Source organism: Saimiri boliviensis, chromosome 11 (assembly GCF_048565385.1).
Source record: "Saimiri boliviensis isolate mSaiBol1 chromosome 11, mSaiBol1.pri, whole genome shotgun sequence".
NCBI classification, from domain to species: Eukaryota; Metazoa; Chordata; class Mammalia; order Primates; family Cebidae; genus Saimiri; species Saimiri boliviensis.
The window spans coordinates 112,342,380-112,360,448 of NC_133459.1; the positions used below are offsets into that span (position 1 = coordinate 112,342,380).

General features: G+C 33.5%; 1 protein-coding gene across 1 annotated transcript in view; it reads left to right on the plus strand.

The window, feature by feature from the left end:
- The window catches only part of DPYD (dihydropyrimidine dehydrogenase), an 856,217-nt gene that overhangs the window by 140,272 nt on the left and 697,876 nt on the right, over positions 1 to 18,069 (plus strand). The window lies entirely within an intron of this gene.

The following is an 18,069-nucleotide window of genomic DNA, read 5'->3' on the forward strand; positions in this document are numbered from 1 at the left end:
AATGCATAAATTCTGTAGAAAATCAGTTCTCTCTAGGGTACTCTGGTGTAGAATCCCTCTGGGCTTTCTATCATTCTTTTCAATATATTTAAGAAAAAACTACTAGAGACTAAAATATTAGCATCATTGCTCTCCTTGTGCAAGAACAGTGACCACTTCCAGCAGCAACTTTTCTGTGTAATAAGCATGTAATCCTGACGTCAGCTGGGTCTGTGAGGAGTATTCATTTTTGAACCTAGACCAATTTGGGGACAAAATTGATCATTTTTCTCCAATACCAGAAAGAGTTCACCTTAGAAAATAGTAAGCAGTGCAGGGATTCCAGATGATTTCTTGAGAGAGTCAGATGAAAAGTTCACAATGGAGGTCCGAGGTTTCTGTTTATGTGGCTCTTCATTAGCCTGCTCCTTCCCCAAAGCTGCCCCCGCTCCCACACATACCTCAACTGCTGCTGCTGTGGTTCTTCTCTGTTCTTTAACTTGATATTTCTCCTTTGCAATCTTGAAGGGATTCCTTTTTTGTTTTTCAAAACCATCCACCTGTAAGTTTATCGAAGACTTAAAGCAATATATAAATCAATCATATTGTGTTACAGCTTGCTAATAACCATCGGAGATCAGATGTACTCAGAGGTTGAGCATGTTGCTTTGATGAAGGGAGGTGCGTGATTTGTGGACACGGAGTCTTTCAGGAGGTATATTTAAGAAGATTATTTATGTTATACTTAATTTTATTATTCAAATATTGCTTTTGAGAAAATTATGAAATAGCAAAAGAACTTAGGCCAGCATGAGGTCATACGGGCTTGGAAAGAAGTGTCGGAGGTGAGAAAAAAGCAGAGAAAGAAACCAAACTATTTAAAATTTTGCTTAATGTCTACAATAGATAATATGATTTATTTTCTGAGGGCAAAAGCCTAAAATTCATATTCATAAACTATTTCCTAGAATTTAAACTAACTGGAATTTACCATGCAGGATTTTGTATCTTACCGATCAGTAGTAAGCATGCAAATAATAGCTTATGGTTCAATTTTAGAAAAGAAAGAAATGCTGTTCAATAATTGATGCTCCCAGTATAGTCGGAAGCCCTATCATCAAACTGTGTCTCATATAAAGCATTTCTGAGGGTGGGTCAGCTCATGTGATCAGTTATGTTTGCTTCTCAAATATCTAATATATGGATAGTGCTTTCAAATTTTTAACACTGGATAATTACTAGATTAATTTTACACTCAAATTAGCGCTGTTACGTGGACGTTAGCCAGATTCTGGGTCAATATGAATTTATTATTGAATGAATGTACTAATGTAAATCCCAGTTCAGGTTATCTCTTGTGTTGATTAAGGTTTTGTTCAGCCACGGATATTTGCATAAAACAGCTTGTTCCCAGCACTTTGTAATGCCTTGACGGACAGTAGATCACATGAGATCATGAGTTTGAGACTGGGTAAAGTGGTGAAACCCCATCTCTACAAAAAGTACAGAACTTAGCCTGGGATGGTGGTGCATTCCTGTAGTCCCAGCTATTCAGGAGGCTGAGGTGGGAGGATTCCTGGAATCCTGTGAGCCAAGATTGGGCCACTGCACTCCAGCCTGGGCAGTAGAGCCAGATTTTGTCTCAAAACAAACAACAACAAAGAATAAAGCTTGTATTTTTGCCTTTGCAATATTGTGTTTCTTTCTTCTCTCTCATATGGCTTCTCCTCTTTTGGTGGGCTAAACTAGTATCTTACAGCGTAGAGCTCTGGATTTTAAAGGAGCAAAAGTAGAAGTTATCAAGCTTATTTAAAACCAGGTTCAAAACGGGTACAGCATTGCTTCTTCCATCATTTTATTGGTCATTGAAACTCACAAAGTAGTTCAGATTTAAGGAAAGGGAATGCAGATCTCAAATATCTGTTAATGTGGCTGCTCCTTAGTCTTATTTCTTTCCCAAAGCTGCCCCACTTCCCACCTCCTACACATACATCATGGGCTGCTGTCACAGTTCTAGATATCTTTGTGGGACAAACAGCACATATATACAAAGATGGGAGGGTTTGTCGGCACCGTCTTTGAAGAAAAGCTGCCACTTATTACTAATAAAGTAGTTTTTGCATTATGTTTCAATAACAATTTCACCTACCTACCTCTCTAATTTTTCGAGAGTAGGCTTTATTACTAAATCTTGTTTCTCATATGTATGCAGCCGGTGACCAATAAAGGTCAATTATAGAGTGATCTCTGTGTAAAAGCTGTTGTTTATGATAATATCCGTGTTCACATATACTTATATTTTAGTACTTACATGTACATATCTTCAACTCTTTTCAAAAAAGAAAATTTTGAGATTAACTTGGTTTTTAAAATGCTCTGTTATTGTCATAGCCTTGTTCAACGGAACTGTTTGTTCAGAAGTTCCCTTAAGATTTAGCTATGTTTTGAACAAATGGAGGACATCGTAAAAATTGTAGAAGGATCATTATTTTGAATGGTGTGTCTTAGACTTGCAGTCTTTGCCAAGAATTGTTCTTTAAAGTTTTGCTACTTCTCTGCCTAAGGGTAAGTTGAAGCTTGTAAATAGACCTCTTTCTTCTTCTTCACATATTACAGACTAGCAGTGGAACTTTGCCATGAATGACTGCCATTATTCTAAATGCAGGCTAGAAATGCAGGTTGATGATTTAAGCCAGCAGTTGTAATATAGCATCTTGAAACTTCTTAATTTCCAAAGTGTTGTCATTATGATCTACTTCAGTGTTTAGGATAAAAGTCTCACTTATTTCATTTTAGTTTAGATGTAGATGCAATTATGGCTTATTAAGTTACACTTTCAAATATTTTCACTGCCAGTGTGAAGTATCCTACTGGGAAATCTGTGAAATAAGATGAGCGGCTTTATTTTCTTTCTGAATTTAGGTATTATTTGTGTGCATATATAACTTGAAATTTGTAGTAGTATTTTCTGTCATTGACCAAATGTTCAATTTTTTTCATTACTATTTTATGGAAAATCGGAGGATGCATGAATATTTTAAAGAGTGTTCTTAGTTCAGAGTGACCTGTTTTTTTCCTCAAAGCTGGAGAAATAAAGCATAAAATATGAAGCAATGCTTAACTAGTCTAGAAGTTAGGAACTTCCATGCAAAAAAGGAACAATTTACACAATTTTTTTTCTCATTACTTATGTAAGAATTAGGTTTTTATTTCTACCTAAATTCATTCAGGTATATGCTATATTAACAAGCTTTCCCTTTGCAAATTTTTGCTATTTTTAGGTCAAACAAAATAAGTAATAACTGCTTGTGGCCAAGATAACATAAGTTAACTCATTGGCCTCAGAATGTGTAAATTAATGTCGGCCTTCAGAAATCACACTCTTCAGCCTAAAAAGAGTACCTGTCTTTAGGTGTAAACTTCAGGTGTCTATTCTAAGTTTTATTCAAACATGAGCTAATAAAATAAATAATAAAAATATCTCCTCAGGTAGGGCCCTCATCTTGTGTGTAAGAACATTTCCAGGATAAGAAGGATAAATATTTAATGTATGTTCCTTTGGTATAAAATAAGATAATCTTTGACAGATGGTGGTTTTAAATGAGAACATTACAATAATTCAGAGTGGACTGAGCAGTTTTATCTTTGTGTCTTAAAAAAATTCATTTACAAGGGTGATGTCTATGGTATAAAAGTGAAGACCAATTACAAGTTACAAATGTCCGCATTTTTACGTCACGTTTTTTCATCTGTACATTAAGAGAATCCATGAACTTCATTAGAAATATAAATTTTCTAAGGCACCAATCATCAAGTTTGTTAGAATTGGTAAAGTGTTAGTTACTACTAAATATGTAAAAGAGAAAGAGATGTTTTTCTAAAATTGCCTTTGTGCTTTTTAGAGTAATAGGATTTAAATGCCATTCATCGTCTATGGTCGTCTTAAATTTACTGGGAGAGGAGTTGAATCCCTTTTCTTTTTTTATTTGGCTGAGGCATATTGTTAACCTAAGATTTAAAGGCCAAATTGGGAAGATATCATTGTAGTCAAGAGTCAGTGGCCTAAAAGAAAAGATAATCTTCCTTGTGGCCAGCAGAAACATGTATTAATAAACACGGGTGTGTGCAAAGTGCTTGAAACTCACTGCATATTTAGGTTCTCTTCATGTTTGGAGAACTGCTATAAAAACATATGGCATTGAAGACTGTTGATGGATGAGTGTCATTGCCTGTTGAAAGCTTTGAATCACAAATATGTGTGTAAGTAATTATTTTCTTCCATTTGTAAAATACCACTTTAAATATACATTCAAATTGAATAATATGCATAACATAAAACAGTGATCCAAACTGATTCATATGACAGTATGAAGAACACACAGATAGAGGAAATCTGTGTGGTGCATATTGTAGCTTAGGAAAATAGATTTTTTTACCTTTCTCATCTTCAGTAAACATTCAGCACTTTTTATGTTACATGTTATCAAAATAACCAATGAAATATGCATAATTATTAAATTAAATGTTCAATGGACTTGTGTTTGAAGCTTATTCAAAATGCAAATATATTTTGCTGTGCTGCTGTTTTTATCTTTCTACAAATTAAAGTTTGTATTAGCTATATTCTCATTTAATGATTTTACTGAACAACAAAATGTGAATAATTCTCATTAGACAGCAAATAATAAATGTATTTGTATTTATTAAAATCAGAACACCATGAAATTATAAAAAATTATATTTTACAAATAGCTTATTGTTTTTCTTAATTTTAAGCACATTATATCCTGACACAAAAGTAACCAATGCAGGGATTGTTTTCCTAGCTTCTGTTTGTCATTAAAATTCTTCTGAGGCCAGGTGCAGTGGCTCAAGACTGTAATCCTAGCACTTTGGGAGGCTGAAGTGGATGGATCACTTGAGGTCAAGAGTTTGAAACTGGTCTGGCCAACATGGCAAAATCTGGTCTCTACTAAAAATACAAAAAATTAGCCTGGCGTGGTGACAGCAACCTGTAATCCCCATTACTCTGGAGGCTGAGGCAGGAGAATTGCTTGAACCCGGGAGGCCAAGATTGCAATGAGCAATAATTTTTAAATTTTGTCTCAAAAAAAAAAATAAATTTTTTTATTTTGTCTCAAAAAAAATAAAAAAATTATTCTAGACATACATTTTTATGTATTGGCTACCTTTGTTAGTGTCTGTTTGACAATATACAAAATGGAGACCTTAAGCAATTGATATGGATGGCAGTCAAAATCACAGTCTCATAACATTGTCACATTGGATAACATTTATCACTCCAGTTAATCTGTTAATATACATCCCTCACATGTTTTTCACAGTAGTTAGAAGACACCTTCTGAAAAGAAAGTTAGAGAGAGGTAGGTAGATCTGAACACAGATCATCTATGAGAGAGAGTGCTGCCATACTGCCCATCTGAGTTAACAGGAATTAGAAACTGGATTTCCTTTCTCGGTAAAGCAATTGCCTGTTGTGTTAAATGAGAACCACCCAGAACACATTTTGTACTATGCTTCTTGAGAAAGATAGTTTAGTCTTATAAAACATCATATATTTTCATCTAAAAAAACTCTTAGAGACTTAAGTGTGTTCTCTTGTTCTTTATGTCCTCTTCATCTAAAGGTCTACTTCACAGATCCCCTTGAGCTTCTTACCAGGGAAACTTGGTTACTAGATAGATGTCTACACTCTCAACTATTGGTATAAAGAGCTGATAAATGGATTTTATTTATGCTGTAAGAGTAATTTTTTAAAAAAGGAAAAGCATGGTTTATGTCTTAGGAAACACTATTGTTTGGAGAGATAATGAATAGCAATTAGCAGAAACTGTCATTTCCCACATTTTGCTTTTTAACATTCTTCCTATATCGAACACTGCTAGTCTCTTTAGAATAGAAATTCAAATGAGGTCAAGTATTACACATTAGATGGCTGATACTGTGATTCATATCTCTTATAACCTATTACTTTTATTACTAACAACAGAAAGAAAGTGAGAGGATAATACTCTCAGTGTAGTTTCCTCCCTGCTTATTAAGCCAAGATATGTTTACTGTTTCTACTCTGAACTTGCCTCTCGTGAGGTTGCATCTATTGTCATGGGAACCATTATTTTATTAGAAGTATGAGAGATTGCAGGGAAACACTGATGCTTTCTGTTACCATGATAACGGGTTAATCTTGGGATTTAGGATAAATTACTAACCACAAGGAAGGTGTGGCCTTTCTCTGAATTAGTTGTCTTCCGAATCTACAACTTTTTTGTCTTTTCCAGTTTTATAACCCCTAGTAAATGATGCCTCCTGATCTTTGGTTAAAAATATAATAACAAGGCCAGGCCTGGTGGCTCATGCCTGTAATCCCAGCACTTTAGGAGGCCAAAGCACGTGGATTACCTGAGGTCAGGTGTTCCAGACCAGCCTGACCAACATGGTGAAATCCCACCTCTAAAATACAAAAATTAGCTGGTTGTTGTGACAGGCAACTGTAATCCCAGCTTCTTTGGAAGGCTGAGGCGAGAGAATTGCTTGAACCCATGAGGCAGAGGTTGCAGTGAGCCGAGATCATGCTGCTGCATTATAGCAGGAGAATCTGTCTCAAAAAATATAAATAAGTAAATAAGTAAATAAATAAATAAAATAACAAAGGCGTATTCTTTTCTTTTTGGAAACATCCCTCTGGGATAGCAGTCCCTACTTGCCAAACCTGATAAAGCACGTCTGATTTTCTGTGGTGTAAGTCATCTTGTAGAAAAACATTACTTTTAAATAGGATGATCAATACCTATCCATGTACAACTAGGACATGGAGTTCTTTTTCATTTTGGAAGAGGCCAATTATTTATAGTCATGATCATTCAAATGATAATTTTATCAAAAATCAGTTTTCTGTCATCTTTTTCTGTTCAACAACTTTGGCTCTGTAAGAAATAGAAAGGGGACACTTGAGAGATGAGTAACACAGGGATTATAAAAGCTAGCATTTGGTGCTTCTCTCCAACACACTCTTACCCCATACTTTCAGAATTCTTCAGTGCGCACCACAGTATTGCACATTTCCTCAGGACTGTGCCTTCACTATGTTTGCTCACATTTTATATTTTACTTAAAAAGAACCATGGTATCACCCTGATGATACGGCCACCTGATATCCAGGGAATACGTTCTCAGTCCTGACTCCTACAGACAAACGTAACAAAGGAATTTGACCATTTATTCTGTCAAAGGTATCAAAGGAAAATAATTTACTCTTTATGAATGACTGAAGACATTTGATGAATTCTATTAAAGATAGAAGGGATTTGCATATAAAGTAGCACTGAATTTGTGGTCTGTTTCTGAGTTGTCCTTTTCATCCATTGGTCATGCCTTTATATTACTTTTACCTTCTGTGCTTTCATCGAATTTTTTTAAATATAAACAGGGAAATGAATAAAATGAGAGTACAGTTGAAAAGATGAGAAGTAAAGTGTGTATGTACGCCAGTGCCCCCAGCAAATGTGTAACTCCCAGTCCTCCACCTGCAGATAGAGAGGAGCTCACTGTGATGGGGTCCCACGATCCAGGAAAGGCAGCTGCGTGGGATGTGGACTTCCATAGAGCATGCTCCAAGCAAGGTCACAGTGACTGCTGTCCATTATGCTGCAGTGACAGCTGTCTGGGGCCACAGAAGAAAATGGGATGTTGGGTTTGAAAGAAACGTAAAACTGTAGAGAAATGGAGATAACAGAGGTTGTATAGTGGCCAGTAGCTCTCCCACTGCATTTATGTAATGCACAGGGAACCTGGCAGTATAGACAAAGCATCCTCCACAGACCTCTGTTTGCAGTGGTTTAATCATGTGTCTATTAATGTGAGAGGATGAGGAAGAGAGACAGCAGAAAAAGGTGTCTGAGTTTACTTCCTCAACAACTTAAATTTTATCTTTGTGTCCCTTCATGGTTAATTTGTACTAATACCTTTCAGTGTTTCACTTCTTGGTCTAAGAGGTGTATTAGTGAATAAAGGACTGGAATGAGACATAGGCCTGACGCAAAAGTGAATCAGTCAGAAGCACCATATCCTGTTTCTGTGTGATCTTAAGCAACTTTCTCAGTCTTTGCTAAAACTCAGTCTTCTCCTTTGTGGCCATGCATGGTGTGGTTATTGAGCTAAGCTGTACCTAAATTTGTAAGAACTTGAAAATATTATTTAGGACTGATTAACCATATTAAAATGCATTATTGGTATTGAAAAAATGTGAGTGAGAAGAAATTTTGACTTGTTAAAATCATTTATATAATTTTTAGGGTTTATTTAGAAGATAAGTAAATAATGTGTATCATTTAAAGCTGTTAAGAAATAATTTGTACCAACAGTTTTGGGAGATGTATTAACAGATATCTCAGGTACTCAGTGATCTTTATTGCATCATTAGGATCACATACACACTTAAACAATATTCAGCTTGACACAAATGATTTTCTTTCAGAATTTGCAGGGCATTTTTTTTTCCCCAAACAAGTCTCTAGTTGTTAACAAACAGTTTGATAATGTTGAAAGGATATTTCATGTAACTAAACATATATGGAACATGTCATACAGTAGGTTCTTAATGGATGCTTATATGTAGACATACAAGAATGGATGAACAAATCAAAGCATTTCTTGGGGCATCTCAGAAATAGTAATGCTTACATTCTAAATATCAAATAACCACATATGTCTAATTTTATCAAATGAATGGTAGTCTTAAAATCATAAGTAATTTTTGTACCAAAAATATAAAGCAAAATTATTAGTTTTGAGTTTTGTATAAATTTACAATGAATATTTCCTCAAAATGTTTAAGCATTATGGTAATTTCATGCAATGGATGGAAATAGAAGTCTATAGTGGAGATACAGGTGGAGGTTTAGCCATAGCAGTGTAGCTAAGACTGCTGTATCATGTGTAATACAGTTTGTTTTCTTGGTTTTCTGTGGCTGTGTGCTCCAAGCAGACTGCACCATTAACTGTTGTGAGAGATGATTAGCCATGCTGCATTTGTAGTCATTCTGGACATTATGAAGCTTCTAGAACGATGCCTGTTAGTTGTTTGTCCTGATATTATATGAAAGCTATACTCATATTTTCATTGTCTACCTTGATGTATTATCTTAAAAATATGATATTGTCTTTACCTGGAATAGCATCAAGCATCGTTAGTTTTCTTTAAATGTCATGCAGACTTAGCAACCAAATTTTTAATGGTGAACACCCAGAGATACATGCAATACAATTTATAGTAATTCTTCATTTGCAATTTGACAAGTTGTATGTTTCCATCTGGTTTCCTTTCAGTTAAAAGAAGGGACAGAATGAGGTTTTGTAGAGTACTACTTGCTTGGTAGAACTTAGAATATACCTCCTTCTGAGCTGACAGCTGTTGCAGTGTGTTCAAGAAGTATCCATGATTTCTTCCCTGTGGCGTCGCCAGGTGCTGTAGTGTCTGGAGGAGTTAAACGTGGCACTAACTTTTACAGATGTCATCATTGTTATCCACATGTAAGATCTCTCTCGATCGAAACTTTGGGCAAAGAGCAAATCAGTAATTAAACTAAGCATTATGTTATTGTGCACAACTTAAAAAAATTTATTGTCCATGAAGTTTAAAATAATTTTCGTGAATTTTCAATGTTCATGACATATAGAAAAGTTAGCGAATTATCAACTTTTTTCTCAAAACAACGTCAAAGTCTTAATCATAGCCTTTATTTGTTCAACAGTTAGCATTTTGTTGAAATGTTTTTGTTAATAATTCTGCTTAGTTCTAAAATAATACAAAGGTGATTATAAAAGTACAGTACCATAAGTTAGTACTGTTTTTCCTCAATTCAAAGACGTCATTGATTTAAAAACTGCCTTTGTGGGAGAACACAACTGCATTAAATGCAATTATAAAACGTAAATTGATTTAGAAACTTCACTGAAATCAAACATAGAAATTAAGTTATGTAAGTAGCCGTTATATATTAGGACCCAATAAATATTAGATATCGCTAAAGGTATTTTAGTCACAATTTATGAATAGCCAACCTATTGTTTATCTTAGGGAAGAAGTAACTGATCATGGTCCTACAGCTAGTAAAAGTTAAGTTGGGTCTAGTTGTTCAACTTCTAAATTCTTATTTTTCTGTAGTAACAACTTGTTACATATAAATGAAAGTAAATGGTACTACCAGGCCAAAGTGAAAGTAAGGCAGAAAAAACAAGATACAACCAGGAGTGATAATACTGTACAAAATGCATGCAGTGATTTCTTATATACTTGATAAAGATGAAAAATAAATTATTTGATAAGTACTTTAGTAACTAATGCAAAAAGAGAAACAGAGAGCCCACTGCAAACATGAATCACTGGATCTATAGAGGAAAATAAATGAGCTCCTGTAAAAAGCTTCACGTTTCAGGGTACAATGGAAATTTATACTGTGGATACTCAAAAAGAGGGTTATATGTAAGCAGGTACTTTGTTTTGTAATAGTAGTAGTTTTGTAGTAGTGTTTTATTTTGTCTTCTTGTAAATTTCATACCTTAATGTATTTATTCATGTTTACAGTCTTTTTAAAATTTTAGTCTTTATTTTTTCTATACTGCCTTCAAATCTAAGCTATTGCAGTTTGTAAGTCTTAGTGTGTGTGTGTGTGTGTGTGTGTTTGCAAAACTGTAGAGACAATAAGGGCAAATACTTGAATATAACTTAAACTGTTACTGAAAAAGTAGATTGGAAATTTTAGGTCAATTGCCAGAATTTAATAAGTTACATGCTTGATTCTTGGATTTAAAAATGCTTATGAAATCTTGTCAAAATTATTATTATGTTCAAAATCTAAAAGTGCTCTTTTAAATATAATGTTTTCTCTCAGGTTGTTTTCAATAGAGCTAATAACTTAAAAATCTCAAATAAATTCCAGGTAGTTTCTAGACTTTATGGGCTTATTCCTGGTGAAGGTTTATTTTTAAAACAGAATATTCTGAAAATTAAGATATAAAAAGAATTGTCATAAGGTGGCAGTATATTTCAATGCTAACCATCAATATAGAAAGAGAGCTTGTTGCACCAAGTGATTTCTTAGCTAGTTTGAGCTCTGTATGAAAATTACCCTGTAGCTTTTTTTGAGGAAAATTGAGCAGCTATTTCTTAGGGAATATGTGTGAAATTATCAGAGATACTACTCTTTTGATTTTCACTATTATTTACTGCTGAATAAAAGAAAACCTTTTCCTTCACCCTATCTATGCCTATATGTAGTGACATAGCAATGAAAATAAATGTCTTTTGTTATAGTAATTGATACATTTAAGTGATAAGTGAGTTTATATGTTGTAAGACGTAACATTTTAGGTTATAGTCCTGTTGAATGTTGTATATTAGTTATAACTTTGACTTTGGTAGCATTGAATGCAGGAGTATTTTGACATAGTTTAATAAACAGCATTAATCTATAGAGAAGTAATAGAATTTAAGCTTTTTAATGAAATAGAGTAAGTTTAATATTTTGCCTTCTCACTCATTAGTTTTGCAAACTTGAGCCAGTTATTTGGCTTCTGGATTTTTTTAAATTAATAATTTGTTGCAAATATAATGTTTACCATGCAAGATTCTTGAAGAATTTAATGAGATGATATTTATAGGTATGCTTTCTAAATTTTGAGATGTTTTCCAATTATTATAACCAAATAATATATTCATTTTCTTTCTCTCTCCTTCTTTCCTTCCTTCTTTCCTTCCTTCCTTCCTTCCTTCCTTCCTTCCTTCCTTCCTTCCTTCCTTCCTTCCTTCCTTCCTTTCTTCCTTCCTTTCTTCCTTCCTCCCTCCCTCCCTTCCTCCCTCCTTCCCTCCTTCCCTCCTTTCTTTTCTTCCTTTTCTTTCTTTCCTGGACAGAGTCTCACTCTATTGCCCAGGCTTCAGTGCAGTGGCACAGTCTCGGATCACTGCAACCTTCTCCCTCGTTAAAGTTGTCCTGCTGCCTCAGCTCCCCTAGTAGCTGGGACTACAGGCACGTGCCATCACACCTGGCTAATTTTTGTACTTTTAGTAGAGATGGGGTTTCACCATGTTGACCCAAGTCTTGACCTCAGGTGATCTGCCCGCCTATGCTTCCCAAATTGCTGGGATTACAGGCATAAGCCACCACACCTGGCTTTTATTTCCATTTTCTGATGTCACCTTACTTTGAGAGAAAAGCTTGAGGTTATTGCATTTATTTGCTATGTCACAAGTTAGTACATAATGGCTAATTGACCACACAATCAAGCTAGAACAGCAACAATGAAAAACCAAAAAGTGCCGGGAGCAGTGGCTCATGCCTGTAATCCCAGCACTTTGGGAGGCTGAGGCGGGTGGATCACGAGGTCAAGAGATCGAGACCATCCTGGTCAACATGGTGAAACCCCATCTCTACTAAAAAAAAAAAATACAAAAAATTAGCTGGGCATGGTGGCGCATGCCTGTAATCCCAGCTACTCAGGAGGCTGAGGCAGGAGAATTGCCTGAACCCAGGAGGCGGAGGTTGTGGTGAGCCGAGATCGCGCCATTGCACTCCAGCCTGAATAACAAGAGCGAAACTCCATCCCCCCAAAAAAAAGAAAAAAAAAAGAAAAAAAAAGAAAAAACCAAAAAGTTTGTCTTGTCCATCATCCATCATATATCAACATTAAAGCATTTTTACATTTCCTACCAATATTATGAGTGTGGAGGATGTTACTAAGACCTAGAGGACATGATATCTGTCCTTATATACCTTCCTTTTTGGCTGAAGAAAACAAAACTAGAAAAGAAATGGGAAGACCTGTGTTCTAGGGTTAGCTGAGTTTGAAATCTTGAATAGGTCTCTGTGATTCTCTCATTTGTACAGTGAACTTGATCATCTGTAAGGTCTCTTCTGGCCCTTTTATCCACATAATATTTTGTATTATGAATCTGCATGTAAGTAAGCACCAAATTGCATGTTATTGAGTGAATATACAGCATATTTTCAAAGAGAAGAGAAATTAGTGTAGCCTTGTAGAAATTAGTGCAGTCTCTGGCATTATTTGCAAGGAACAGATTTGTAGTTGCTCATAAGTGAAAGGATAGTAATTTTCCTGACTAAATAATCTTGTCTGTATGGTAAGTGAAAAAATATACATATATAACATTTAAAAGGCTGGAATGTTAATTTTTAAAAAACTTTAATGTTATAAATCACCTGGGTGAAAAAGTAAAACATTTAAAATTTTCACAACTAAGTGGTAGGTAGCAAATAATGAATACTCAGAGAAGAAAGGACACAAAGATAAATAATTATTGCAGTTATTACTAGTTTCATCGTGGAAAATGATATCCACACTTCTGACAGTATTTTTAGATAATTTCCCTTAGCATATATAACTTTTGTCGAAAACTTTGAATACTACTTTAATTAAAACTTATATTTGTAGCTTCGAGTCTTTATGAATTCTCAAAAAATACACTAGAAAATGCCTAACCTTGTAATAACAATGACAACTAATTTTCACAACTAGTAAAGTCCTAAAGAAATATATACTAAGTATACATCAAAAGAATTTCTGTAAGAAAACTTTAAGCAGGTTTTATATTTTTGTTGTGCTTCAGATTTACATCACAAAACATAGACTGCCTGAGACCAGGGAAGGAAAATACTTCAATAGTCTGTCTCTGCCTGAAGAATTAACACTTTTGTTAATGAGGAAGCTGTCCCTCTGTCTTCGTATAGATTGTCTGTGAAAAACAGAGGACTTTTTCCCGGGTCTTCATTCTACTCCTTTTTCTACATTCAGGCAGGTCTTGAAAATCCTAGAAAAACTAGAGAGAATGTTTTGGGAAATAATCCAATCATAGGACCTTTATTGGAGGATCGCCTTAAAAATAAAGACTTTCAGGTTGTGTGATGCAGATGAACCCTGGTAGCAGTGCCTGCAACTACCACCCATCTTCTAACATCTTGGAGCATTGTGAAAGATGTTAACCTTTATGATAAGTTCATATGTTCATATATATGCACACACTTTGGTATAATTTTAGGACTTCACCCAGTTCATAAAAGCATGACTTCTTTTAAAAGGACCAAAATATAGACTGGGAGAAAACAAAGGAAAGAAATAAGACAACTCAGAATCTAAAAACATTAAATAAACTCCAATTTGCAGGCAGTCATGAGTAGAATTATAGTTAAAGAAAAATATAATCAGTGGTAAAAAGAAAAAAATTTGAGCAGCTCTTAAAAATGCAGGTGAAAGTAACAAAGCTTAAAATTATGTAAGATACCCTGTTGTGCTATGAAATACTAGATCATATTTATTCTAACTATATTTTTGTAACTGTTAACCATCTCCTCTTTCTCCCACCTGCTTTCCTTCCAAACCTTATCAAACATCACATGGACCCTGTAAATACATACACCTAATACTTACTCACCATAATTAAAAATGAAAAAGTTAACAGAAAATGAAAGAAAAATAGAAAAATGTTAAAAAATAAAATTTGAAATGTAAAATAAGATATGATAATGTCAGACAAACTCACTAATATTAAGGATAAATGATGACCCAATATGGGATTTCTTGAATTCACTCAAGACCTATCTTTATTTTAGCTATGGTATCTATCCCTCAATTTTCTGGAAATATAGCAATGAACAAAGCAAACATTACACCTGTCTCACAAAGCTGCCATCCTGAGGAGGGAGACAGATCATAAACATTAGGACACAATAATGTATATAATATGTTGGGGGATGATAACATGTTGAGTAAAAACAGAGTAGAATAAGAGAATCAAGAGTAGGGCGGCAAAATAGGTGTACCCCAAAGAGAACGTTAAATAAGTGTAACTAGTAATCAGAGAGTCATATAAGAGTTTTTTTCTTTACCTTAATGTATAACTCCAAATGATTTTTTTTCCTAGTTTACTATTACCAAGTCAAGTTATTATACCAGAACAATTAAGAAAAGTCCTGCCAATAAATATATAGGCCAAAGGGACAAATAGGTTGCAAAGACTGGGGGGGGGGGGGAAATTTAGGTTGCTTCACACATTCACTTCCATGTATCAGAATATAGAAATTTTGTCTGCATAATTTTAAAATAAATTATGTTGTGGGCTAATAATTTTATGTAGAGGCAAGATAGTTTTTGTATGCTAGTAATAGAAATATATTCTTAGACATTCAGGGGTTCAGAAAATATAGGGAAAAAAACTTGAAAATATTTTACAATTTGAATGAAAAAAATTAGAAATCAAGAGTATGGTTTAAAATTCTTTTGTATAAGTGAATATAAAAGACAAATATTTTTGAAATAGTAGATAATAATATGAGCATGGCAATATAATGATAATTTGCACATAAAACCTAGACTATCAAAATGAAGACTCAGTAGCTGTGGATTAGGGAAATGAAAGATAGTAAATATGTGCTAAATTTTATGTATGGAAGTTAACATATACAACTCTAATCTTATCTGGCCATGAGAAAAATCTGCTAATTTATTCCTTTAAGTAGAACGCAAAAAGAACAACTAGGATATTTAAAAGCAAAGTTTGTGCCTTGTAAGACATTGGGGCAACAGATAAAGAAAAATGTTATGTACCAATTAACACTGTACTTATAATGTGAAATCTATTATGAATAGTTTTCATAATATGAATGCTTGCTAGAAACTCAATGATAGTGAGAGATCATAGCAGCAGCTTTGATCAGCAAAATTTAATAATAAAAATAATCAGCAAAAATTAAGTTTATCAAATAAAAAAATGAAATAAAAGGTTATCAAATAAAAAATAAAAATGAAAACATGATATTTAATCAATAATTTGTTTTGAAAATTTGTTTTTTGAAAATGCAAATCAGTTTTATTCAATTATTCACATAGAAAAAAACAAAAACAAATGAAGTAGAAGTTCAGAACGTTAGGAATGAGTGTATCTATTCATAGATGCCAAAAAAATGATTATAGCCTTTTAGAACTCTAGACTACTAAAATTCTGAAATATCAATGTCTTTTAGGAAAATGTAAATGGATTATAAAATATACTTAGATTAGATTGTAAAGCATAACCAAACATGTAACAATGGAAGAATTAGGAAGGAGAAAATAAAAGAGAAAATGAAAAAAATCTAACCATGGAAGAGTTGCCATACTAATATACTGTTTCATGGGTGAGCTTTGCCAGTCCTAAAGAGTAAGAAGTATTATCAATTATAATTATTTCCTGTGTTATTTTAATTTTTCTATAACACAGGAAAACAAGGGATTTAGAATTTATGCTAAAAACTTGATAATAGCTCTTGAATAAAATAGCACCAAAGAAACAAATGAGCTTATTTACATTGATAAAAAGTTTAAATAAAATTAGCAAATTATATGCAGCAGTATATTAAAAGAATAATGGTAGAGATGATATTCAAAATGTTTAGAAGCAGGTCGAGTATAAGTATTCATTAGTTCATGTGCATATATATATGCATGTTATAACATTTTATATAGTTATATATTATACATACATACTTAGATACATATATTAATACATATATTTGTACATGTGTCTGTATGTATATATGCTATACTTAGATAAATATATATAGTATAACTATGTATTTCCCTGCCGACTATGTGCCAGGAGCTGTTCTAAGCCCTCTGAATAAATCAACCCACTTAATCTTCTAAACAACCCAATTAGTAGATGCTCTTGTTATCCCCATTTTACTATTCTAAAAGTAATATGCATTTAGGTAAGGATGTGGAAAAATATCATAGTTATTAAATTTAATTTTAATTAACTATTTGAAAACTAAAGCTAACAAGAGTGAGTCTTTAAGATAATAAAACATTTTAGAAAGCTAAAAATTTAACAGTAGAGTCCTAAAAATAGAGTTCAATGGAATAGAACCAAAAACATATTTTATATATTATAAAATTAAAAAATGGAAACTATAAGAGCCATAATCTGACAGACAAATAGTGGTATATATAAAGGTTGTTTCTTACATAATTGTTGATAGTAGCAAAATAAAAAGGAAAGAAGGACTTCATATGTCCAACATAAGAGACTGTTTAATTTTCGTAATGCTATGCAATGTAATATTAAGTAGGCCTTAAAAATTGTGACATAACATTTAGTTTTATTGACATTGAAAAATGTTTTATATGCAAAAAAGATTATAAAACAGGTGAGACGATATCATTTTGTAATATGTATTTTTGTGTGTGTGCTTTATATGCATTAAAAATTATAAAAAATGGCTGGGCGTGTTGGCTCATGCCTGTAATCCCAGCACTTTGGAAGGCCGAGGCGGGTGGATCACGAGGTGAAGGCAGGGAGACCATCCTGGCCAACTCGGTGAAACTTCGTCTCTACTAAAAATACAATAATTAGTTGGACATGGTGATGCGTGCCTGTAGTTCCAGTTACTCGGGAGGCTGAGGCAGGAGAATTGCCTGAACCTGGGAGGCGGTGGAGGTTGCAGTGAGCCAAGATTGAGCCACTGCACTCCAGCTTGGTAACAGGGTGAGACACCATTTCAAAAACAAAACAAAACAAAAAAACACATGAAAAGTATGCACCAAAATTCTCTGTGTGGCAGACATTAAAAGTGATTTTGATTATTAACTGATCATCTTTTTCTATGTGTTTTTCTGTTTTAAAATATCCCATAAAAACATATTATTTTTAGGATAAAAACATTTAAGTTTTTTATTTTAAAGTTTACTTTAAAAATGTAAATAACTCCCAGTATTTAATAGGTAAAGAAAATAGCATATTAGTTTATGTGTTAGTTATATTTCGTTTTTTGGGTAATACTGATTAAAAATATTTACACATCTACTTTAAGTCCACAGTATAGCACTCTTATTTGTATGGTTTTAGAAGTTATAGCACAAGATCTTTACATTAAGGATTGAAGAGAAAGATTTCATTCAAAACAAAGTCTGATAATTATGTACTTCTCTGTAGTTTATTTTAAATATAGTAACTTTAAAATGATGCTCATCTTTTGTTTTTGATCTGGTGGTAAAATACCCGTGCAACTTTTAATCAAAATC